Below are 9,904 nucleotides of genomic sequence, written 5' to 3'. Positions count from 1 at the left end.
CACACATGTGCACACTGGAACTATGGACTGGCCAATGGCCTTGCAGTGTGTCACTTTGGATGCACATTCCCTGTGCAGATTCTCATGAACACATGTATTGGCCAATGGCCTTACTGTTTTCTACTTTTGATGCTTATCTGTGTATTATGTATTAAGGACTGTTACTCCTGTTGTCTACTTTGTCAGTGTCCTTGCTAAATAAAAGCTTTTATGTATGGGTATCAGTTCATGTGACACATGCTCAGTATGCCACTTTAACATTGTCAATTACTTGTTTTACTTTTTCAGAGCTTTCCAGAGGTAACAGGCACTTTTGTTTTTCTTGAGTTAGAGGCTTGAGGGTGTAATGATGGTTGTTTGTGATTATCTACTCTTCTCCTAATCATTCTGTGCTCAGGTTTGCTAAATTGCACACATCATGTCAGGATGCAATACCAGAACAGAGGTGAATGCTATCCACAGGATTAATTGCGGGGTGGCCAGGGTCCGGTATTTCTGTGGGCTCTTTCTTGATGTGTGCACAGCAGTGTTTGGTGTGTAGTCACCCATGTGACTATGTGTTCATAGTCACATGGGTACATTAGAATATGTGCACTTGAGTAGTCATACAGTGTGAATGGCCTGTCATTGTTAATAGTGTTGATGTGTATGTACCCCTTCAATGCCAACTACACACATGCATGACCCAGGTAATGAGTACCTGTTTGTTTAAATTGTCAGACATATGCTTCAGATTGTGGACAAATGTGGGAGTTGTAGGTTTGAGCTGTGTGTCGGTGTGTCCTTATATTCCTTGGGGACACCTACTTGTTGTTGCTGCCTGTTGTGAGTATGCAGAGTGTGTGTCTGCAAAGTCTGTGTTGTGTTTTGTTGATCAGCCATGTGTCTTGTTTCAGTTTGTGCTCACTGTGCTGACCTGCTCAGCCACACTGACATTATTTGTGAGTTTCCTCATGCATTGCTGTCACTTGACACATTTCTGGCTCCAGTATGGTATGTGGTATGAAGAGTCTTACCATCCCCTAGTGTTGCTTCTGATGCCTACACATTGAGAGTTACTCCTCTATGTGTTTGTGGACTGCACACTCCTCACCTGTCCACTACTGATGGACATGCCACTTCAGTCTAATGTCTTCCACCCCATGCCTTGCCGGTGTGTGAGCCTCCCCACCAAGTCATAGTGTGACACTATACTGTGGGAGGATGATCTGTGTACAGGACCAATGTGCCACTTAGGACAGTTTCACAATTAGTTTTATGTTATTTTCTTCTACTAGTTTGCAGTCATGGTTGGTCATACGAAGTGCATGTGTTTGAGTAGAATAGTCCTCTAGTCATGTTTCCTTAGGGTACTTTAGGGTTTACCTGTGGGTTGTTCCTTAGTGTCATCTTGGGGGGGACAAGATTCAGGGGTTTAAACCCTATGGGAATAGAAGTCGCGTTGCTAGGGTCCTAAAATGTCCTCTGTTCCCTGGGTCGCTCTAAGCTGACTGCCTTTAGAGTTTCTGTAAGAAAGTAGGATCTGCTTTCATGGTTACCTCCATTTTTTGCCTGTGTCGTGTTTTTCTGACTAGTCTGACTGGGATCCTGCTAATCAGGACCCCAGTCTCTGTACTTCTTCCCTAAAATGGACCATGGTAAGTACCTAGGTACATCCCAGATTGGCTACGGGTGTACCCTTGAAAGCCCCTAGTATATGCTCATAAGGAACCCAGGGCATAGGTACACTAGGGGTCCCGCATGGGTTGAAGAATGTATTATGCCACCCACTGGCGACCACTCAAATTGTGACTACAGGTCTGCCATTGCAGCCTGTGTAAGCTGGTGCTAGCACCACTTATGACAGATATTCGTTTTCTTATATCTGAGGTCACTGCACTTAAAACCTAAGTCACCCTGAGGCAGGCCTTTCAATCCTGAAGGCACGGTGCCCCAGCATGAGCACGATACACCTACAATCCACAAAGTCTATTATCCTGGGTTGTAAGTGCATCAACCAATACGATACAACGAGGGGCCATGCGGCATTATGCAATGGCTAACTCTAAACTGGTTGTAATGAACCCAGGCATGTTTGGTAATAAACATGTTGGAATCATACCCTAACACAGTAAACAGTGTTGGAGGTATGATTCCATGCACTGTAGGGTTCCCCCGGGAAGCCCTTGGTGCTCCCTGTACCAGTCTTCCAGACCCAGACAGCAAGCTAGGGCTGCTGCAGACCAGAGACATGATTCTGCCTTCCTGCTGCTAAGCCAAGCACGAGCAGGAGAAGTCAGGACGATCGGTTTCATGTCACAGGGAGGTGTGACCAGCTCCCAGACAGGCCTTAGTGTATTGGGCCAGGTGGGAGCGCTTGCCAGCACCACTAGACTGCTTTGAAGGGCACACTTGGTGCCCTCCTTGCATGCTCCAGTTGGAACCAGTTCCAGGAGCCGCTGGGTCCATCTCTGGCCTGGAACTCCCCACTGTCCACCCCTTCCTGTGGGAGGGACACCTGCCAACCCTTTCCTCGGGGCACTTAAGGGCTTACCTGTGGGTTGTTCCTTAGTGTCATCTTGGGGGGGACAAGATTCAGAGACGAAACCACTTCATCTTCAACCGTCTGGGCCCTTTGGACTTCACTTTGGAAACTGAGACTGCAACTGGGAGAGAGGCCTGCAAGTCTTCTGCGTCATCTGTGCCTGTGCTCCATACAGATTCTTTCACAGCCCTGTGGACATCCAAAACACCCAAACAAATCTCCCTTGGAGTCACTCACCTGCATCTGTAGGGACAGCACCAAAGCTGACTGGTCTGCTGTTCCTGGGCTCCCACAGACTGAAAGGTTCAGCAACACAGGGGGTGGTTATGCAACTCCCTCAAGTCCTGCACTGTCTTAACAGCAAGTGTGAAGCCAGTATCCCTCATTGGAACCACTGAAGTAGTACCCCTGTGCACTGCATCAACTTGCTGTTGCCAAGACTTGTTGACTTTCTTCTCCAGAGATCTTTGGGCTCCAAGAAGCTCCAGCCTCAAGCATCTCTTACTAACAAGATCTTTATCCTCACTGCATCCTCTGCACCTTGGGTCTGCATTTTTGGTGAGCTGCTCAATGTCCTCTTGCAACTCCTGTGCCTTCGGGCTGTGGGTCGTCTTTGGCTCATGTGCCCCCCTGCTTGCTCAGGGCCTGCTCTGACTTACCTGCTCGTGGTGAGTCCCTTGGACCTTGCTAGTCCCGACGTACCCTTTTCATCTACTATGTTTGTTGCGGTTGCCAAGGCCTGTCGGACACTGATTCCCTGGCTGACATCCGACAGGAGACACTGTTGCCTGCTCTGCACAGATGCAGTGCCAAGGTCACTGTCAACTCTCCTGCATCTTCTGACATTGGTGGGCATTCATCTTCCGTGCCCCTCGGTCACTCCTGAGTGGCATAGACTCTGTCCCCTCTCCTTGCAGGTAGTTCTCTTCCTGAATCTACGTTTGGGTACTGCTGGACTCTTTCACTTTCTTCACCAGTGGCATCTTCACGGAAGTCCTCTATTCTGGTCTACAGAGGATTCCGACCTCATTTTGCACCAATGCATCAGCTTCCCTGGTGTAGGTATCCTGGTTCCCGGGGTACCCATAGGTGAGGTGTGTAGGAGCGTAGGATCTGCTTACTATGGTGACCCCCACTTTTTGCTGGTATTTCACTGTTTTTCGACTTTAGTCTGGCTGGGGCCCTGCTATCCAGGACCCCAGCCTAGCTGCTTCCTCTCTAAAATGATTGCATGTACTTTAGTTACACTCCGATTTGGTTCCTGGGGTACCCTTGTGAGCCTCTAGTATATGGTACACCAGGTACTAAGGGCATAGGTACCCCAGAGGCCTACCAAGGGCTGCAGCATGGATTATGCCACCCCTGGGAAGCCTTCCAAAATGACACCACAGGACTGCTACTACAGCCTGAGTAAGGTGGTGCATGCACCCCTTACTGAGATGTAGGTTACCTATATCTACCTTTAATCACTGACACATATAAACCTATCAGTCACTCCTATGGCAGGCCTGATCAATCCTGAAGGCAGAGTGCTTGGTTTTGTGGGAGAGGGTACCCATGCATGAGCTGGACCCCTCTGCAGCTTGCAGAATCTATTCTGAGGCTGTTCCTGCATGCAGGCAGACCGTATACTCTTAAGTGCATTAAAACCTCGCGGTAAATGCCAACTTTGGAATGGCTGTATGGAAACATGTTGTGTCAAACAATTTGGAATCCTAAACCCCCCCCGCCCCCCACCCCCTCTCCCCCTGCCAGTCCTGGCGGCAGGGTTAGAATTCCACCCTTCTAGAGGGAGAGACATGTACACACTTGTCTAACCAGTAATAGTCTATAAGAGCCATGACATTACAAAATGGATGCTTCAGCCACAGATACGAGTCTGGCCTCCGGCTGCTGGACGAAACTCCGGCTGGGAAGGCCTGGCCAATAGGTTTCCTGTCACAGGGAGGTGTAACCACCTCAAAGACAGGCTTTTGTGTATTGGGGCTGGGTGGGTGCACTCTGAGAGTGCTTTGAAGTCAGCTCTGGGCGCACATTTGGTGTCGCTGTGCATAGCCCAGTTCAAACCGGTTGCAGGGGCTACCAGCCCCTGCTCTGGCGCGAAACTGGACAAAGGAAATGGGTGTAGCCACCCCCCTTTTCAGTCCCTCTCATAGGTGGGGCCTGTGAGAAGTTGGCCTGGTATATAATGCTCACTAGTTCTAGTGATCACTTTGTACCATGCCAAGCAACCCTTATGGTGATCGGTTGTAAGTCAACCTTATAGACCAGTTATCCTAGTGGTAACGTGGACAAAGCAGTCTTAGGCTAAACTCTGAAAGGCATGTGAAGCCAGCTGTATTACCATACACAACCCCCTTGAATACCACATGAAAGGACACCACACAGATATATATTGAAAATATATATATATTTATTAACTACAAATATCCCCTGAACTCTTTATGAGCACAGAAGCACAAGCGTTAAACAAAACACAGTTTAAAATACACAAAAGTTGCACAATATGGATGAGCCCTAGGGGCCACCTAAACCATATACTAAGAAAGTGGTATAAGAGATACCAATCGAAAAGGAAACAGGCCTAGGGCCTTGGGAATCGCTGGAGCTGTTCGGTACTAGCAGTGACTAAGTCGGGAAAGGCCTGCGGGACTTGGGTGCAGTGTTTAAAGTGCACGCACTCACCAATGCAATGTCTATGGTGCGTAAAAGTTATAAAGTTAGTTAGTTAGGAACCTTCCGAGTGACCTAGAAAACTGAAACTTATGACACAGGCCCTAGAGGTGTGTACCAGTGTGGGAACACCGGCGTTGCTGAGATACCTCACCCACAGGAAGCGGATGCATAGGGTCGAAGTAGTGTCGGGTTTCGTCACGCAGGTCGATGGTGCTTGGAGCTGAAGATGCTGCAGGCGGCTCGATGTGAAGAGTTCCGGTGGATCCAAGGGTGGATCTGAAGTTGTGAAGACTTGAAAGCAGAGGGGACAATGTTCAAAGTCACTAGCCAGTGACTACCGTGGAACCAGATTGGAACCAGGCGATGTCGGGTGCAAACAGGCATTGAGGTGTAGCTTCTCTCTGCAGCCACGTGGACACGAAGAGGTCAAGGACGTCCAGGAGTCAATCACGAGCTGTCCCACGCAGGCTTCACGCTGTTGGCGGTGTCGGCAACTTGATTGGAGCAAACAGGCCTTGGCTAGTGCAAGCCATGCAGGAATCGAAAAAGGCTTATCACTCGGACCAGCAAGGTCAGAGCGGGTTCTCCCTTTTACAGGAGCGAGGGCAAGTCTGGAGGAACCAGACCCGCAGTGTAGTTTGTAGGTTTCATCGCCAAGATGGCCGCTGACCACTTGGCAAGTGGCCGGGATGGCGCGTCAAGTGGCACAATGCAAAACGACCTCACGCAGATCGTGGAGATGCTGGGGGGCTGATCTTCGGTGCAAGGGCTGCTCGGTTGTGGGGCTTCTCAGTCCCCAAAGCACAACATCATGGGTGCCTCGGATGCTGCGCAGTCAGCTTCTCGGGGGTCTTTCAAGAGGTCCGGTCCCACGTCTCTCGGTGCCTCCACGGGTCCCTTCTTTGCAGGGACTGTGGATCGGGCTGTGCGAAGTCTGGGAGTCTGGGTCTTGTCAGGCTCTGGGCTCGGGCTCCGGCGGGAGGCGGCGGCAAAGCAGACGTCGAGTTGCTGGGTGGTACCTGTGTTCATAGGGTGGCCATTCCTAGGCCACAAGGGAGATACTCTTCAGTCTTCTGTGCAGCAGAATGTCGAAGTCCAGTCGTCTTCTTGGTTTCAAGTTGATTTCAGGATGATCTGAGGTGCTATGGCACTGCTCCCACTCTTATTCCCAATCTGAGGGGTGGATCACCTGCTAGGTCCCTCCTCGGGGTGGGACCAGGAAGGGGGGTGGTTACACCCCCTTTCCTTTGTCCAGCTCCTCGCCAGGCCGGGATCTGGAAAGTCCCAGGACCGGTTTGGACTGGCTTATGCACGGGGACACCTTGTGTGCCCCGGGCATGTCTCAATCTGTCCTACCCAATACACAAAATCCTGTCTGGGGTGGTGCTCGCACCTCCCAAGGCAGGAAACCCTTTGTCCAAGCCTCCCTCGCTGGAAGGACTCCCAGCAGCAGGAGGTCAGACTTGTGTCTGTGGTGGCAGCATCCATTTTGTGATGCTGAGGCTCTGGTTAACTTTAACCGGGGTTAAGGCTACACACATGTTGTGTCCCTCTAGAAGGGTGGAATGCTATCCCCGTCGACAGAACTGTCGAGGGGATAGTATTCCAAATCGTATGACACCTTACTCGACATGTTTTGACAAAACCAAACCAAAGTTAGCATATAACCGCAAGGATTATAATGCACTTAAGAGTATATGGTATGGCAATATCCCGGAACAGCTAAGGGAGTGGTTCCCGACAGCTGCAGACAGGCTCAGCTCATGCTAGAGCACCATCTCACATATTTCCAAGCACTCTGCCTCCAGGATTGATGAGGCCTTCCATAGGAGTGGCTGATAGGAACATATGTGTCCAGTTAAGGTTAGATATATCTATACTATATCTAAGTAAGAGGTGATTACACCAACTTACCCCAGCTGAGTGATCAGCCAGTTGTGTAAAATATGGAGGCCAGGCTAGGGGTGGCATAATACATGCTGCAGCCCCTGGTAGGCCTTGGAAACACCTATGCCCTGGATACCTAGGGTACACTGTTACAGGGGCCAATAAGGTGAACCAGTTCCAATTCGTAATGCACCTAGGGTGCATTGGCAGTAATTTAGAGAGAGAACAGCAGGCTGTGGGTCTGATTAGCAGGCCCACAGCCACATTAAGTCATAAACCAGTGAAGCAAATAGCAAAAATTTGGGGTGACCATAGGAAAGCAGACCCTACTCTCCTACAGGGCCCTAGAGTATGTTGAACCCCTTTCTTCAGTAAGTAAGGGACCCTGGCGACAGGACTTTAGATTACACCTGGATGAAACTCTGAAACTGAATCCTGGAACTTCGATGCTCTACTAAAGACTAGAGGACGGAAGGATCTCCCTTGGGGTCAAGAAGAGACTCCCCTGCTCAAGCAGGCACCAACAAAGCATTTGCCGGTCTGCATCTCTGAAGCTCCCGCCAGACTCCGAAGTATTTGCAGCCCAGGAAGAGGATTTCCAGACTTCTCAGAGACCGACCCGAGCCCCAGCAAAGCTGAGACCCGCAGCTCTCATGAGTGACGTGGAGCCGGAACCCCTAAACACCGTGCACATTTGCTAGTGCATTGACTTCCCGATCTTCCCTGAAGTTGTGCTTTGGGTTACTTGTTGCCCAAGCCCCGAGCACCATCTGCACCGAAGATTGTGGGCCTACACTCTACAAGTGTTCCGTGAGTGCCCTACTTCCTGGTGCTCTATTCATCTGTCAGCTTTTTGGTTTTCCGGTTCTGGGTTGAGACGCGAGAAGCGAGACGCGAGGGGAGACGCAGCTGAGCGGCTGAGCGCCTGTCCTTGCCGTGAGTGAGCCGCGATGTGGAGCAGAGCAGAGCAGCGGGCCAGCTCAAAACGAAGCACAAAACGGAGCCGAGCAGTTGAAGAGAGGACGAGACGCGACTGTCCTGTGAGCCGTGAGTCGTGCGACTGGGGGGCCACTGCCGGCACGAACGGAGCTATGTTAAGCCGGGCCAGCTGAGGAGAGGAACTGGAGGAGACTCAGCAACAACAACTGTTCTGCAGAAACGCTGCGCTATGAACACACTCTCTACTGGATTCTAAGCGCACTCATATGCTGCATTTGTAAAGTGAGGTGTGGAAAGCAAGAGTTTGTGCTCGGGTAATCCAGTCCTGGTTTTGGAGAGAGCTGAGTGCTGAGAGAGCAGAGCCACGGACGGAGCTGCTGCAGTAGCTGAGTGGGGAGAAAGCCTGACGCCCCTGCCGCTGCCATTCCCCTCGCTCTTACCGCCAGATCACCGGTACTGCTTCGGCCACCATAGTCCCGGTTGCCAGACGGGGGTCGGCGTGCGCTTCTTGCTGAATCGCTGCTGAATCGCCAAGGCCCTGGGTGAGGTGGCGTGAGGGGTGAAGCGGATGTGAACTGGCACACTACGAGGCAGTGGCGTCGACGGAGGACCAAGCAGATCCAAGTAGGCTTTTTTCGCCCTTGTTCCCCCTCTACCCCCCCATCCAGTGACTGACTGGGTCATCTCTGGCTAAAAAATATTGTGGAAAATCTTGGAGAAGAAGGGTGGTTACGGTCCTGGGCTGCATCCTATGCCAGTGGCGAAAGAGTTCCTATTTCGAAGGGAGGCAGCTTTGAGATTTGGAGGCCTGGAACCTGAGACTTGAAGTAATCAGACATATTTTTCCTTTTAAGCCCTCTATGGTTGCTATATGAACTGTATGATGTATGAGTTTTATATTACTGCATTATATTTTTATAATTTGTACATTTTTGATTACCACTTGATTTGTTTTTGTTACATTTTATTGCATACACGCTTGCCCTAGTCTTTAATGTATCTCTGTATATACAATGACAGCAAAAAAACTAAGGACTGGGCGACTACTGGTAGGTAGGACTTGCACAAAGACTAAATCAAATCCTCTACGAAACAATGATATTTCTGGTATGCTGTAGAAAGGAAAATGTCAATCTATTTAGTTTATGGGAAAGGGGAAAGGATAGAAATCCCCAAGTTGGATCAAATATCGGAAACAGAGATGGAGATGGAGGAGTAATTGTGAGTGGGAACAGCAATTATGTTGAAACGGTTGAAATGGTAAATACGGTAGAGGCTGCAGAACCACATATTATTGGGGAGGGTGGATCCTGAGAACCCCTGGAACCTCAGAGGCATTCGGCACGAACTCCTGGGGATCAAATTAGCTCACCAATCCTCCAGGGATCCTCTGGACCTACTTTTAAAACAGTGGATGTGATTCTGCACAGACCTCGGGTTTAGGGTGTGCACACGTTTTGTCACGGACCACTTCTAGTCCTCTTAATCCATCATATGCATTTCCAATGAAAAATTCTTCAAAGACAATGTCCTTTATGTCATTTTTATTCGTGTATTTCTAATGATGCTTTCTCATTGAATACGTCATTTTCCAATTATTAGCAGGTTTCAATGGTACAACATAACACTTTGACCCAATGCATTTCGGGTACAGATGGACCCTTCGTCGGGGGTCTCTACGGAAGGAAATAAAGAATACATAATGAGCCCCAAGCTGCGTTCTAGGTAGATACATGACATACAACAAATCATATATTTTATCACTTGAAATAAACGAGTTGCTCGATACATGTCTGATGATAACATTGAGCGCTAGAGGTTTAAAGATTGCCGAAATTCAGAACCAACTGTCATTTAAATTCAACATAACGTGCTTAA

The sequence above is a fragment of the Lissotriton vulgaris genome, chromosome 5, assembly GCF_964263255.1.
Source record: "Lissotriton vulgaris chromosome 5, aLisVul1.2, whole genome shotgun sequence".
NCBI lineage: Eukaryota > Metazoa > Chordata > Amphibia > Caudata > Salamandridae > Lissotriton > Lissotriton vulgaris.
The sequence above is the reverse complement of the archived record's forward strand: the minus strand, read 5'-3'. Positions refer to the sequence as shown.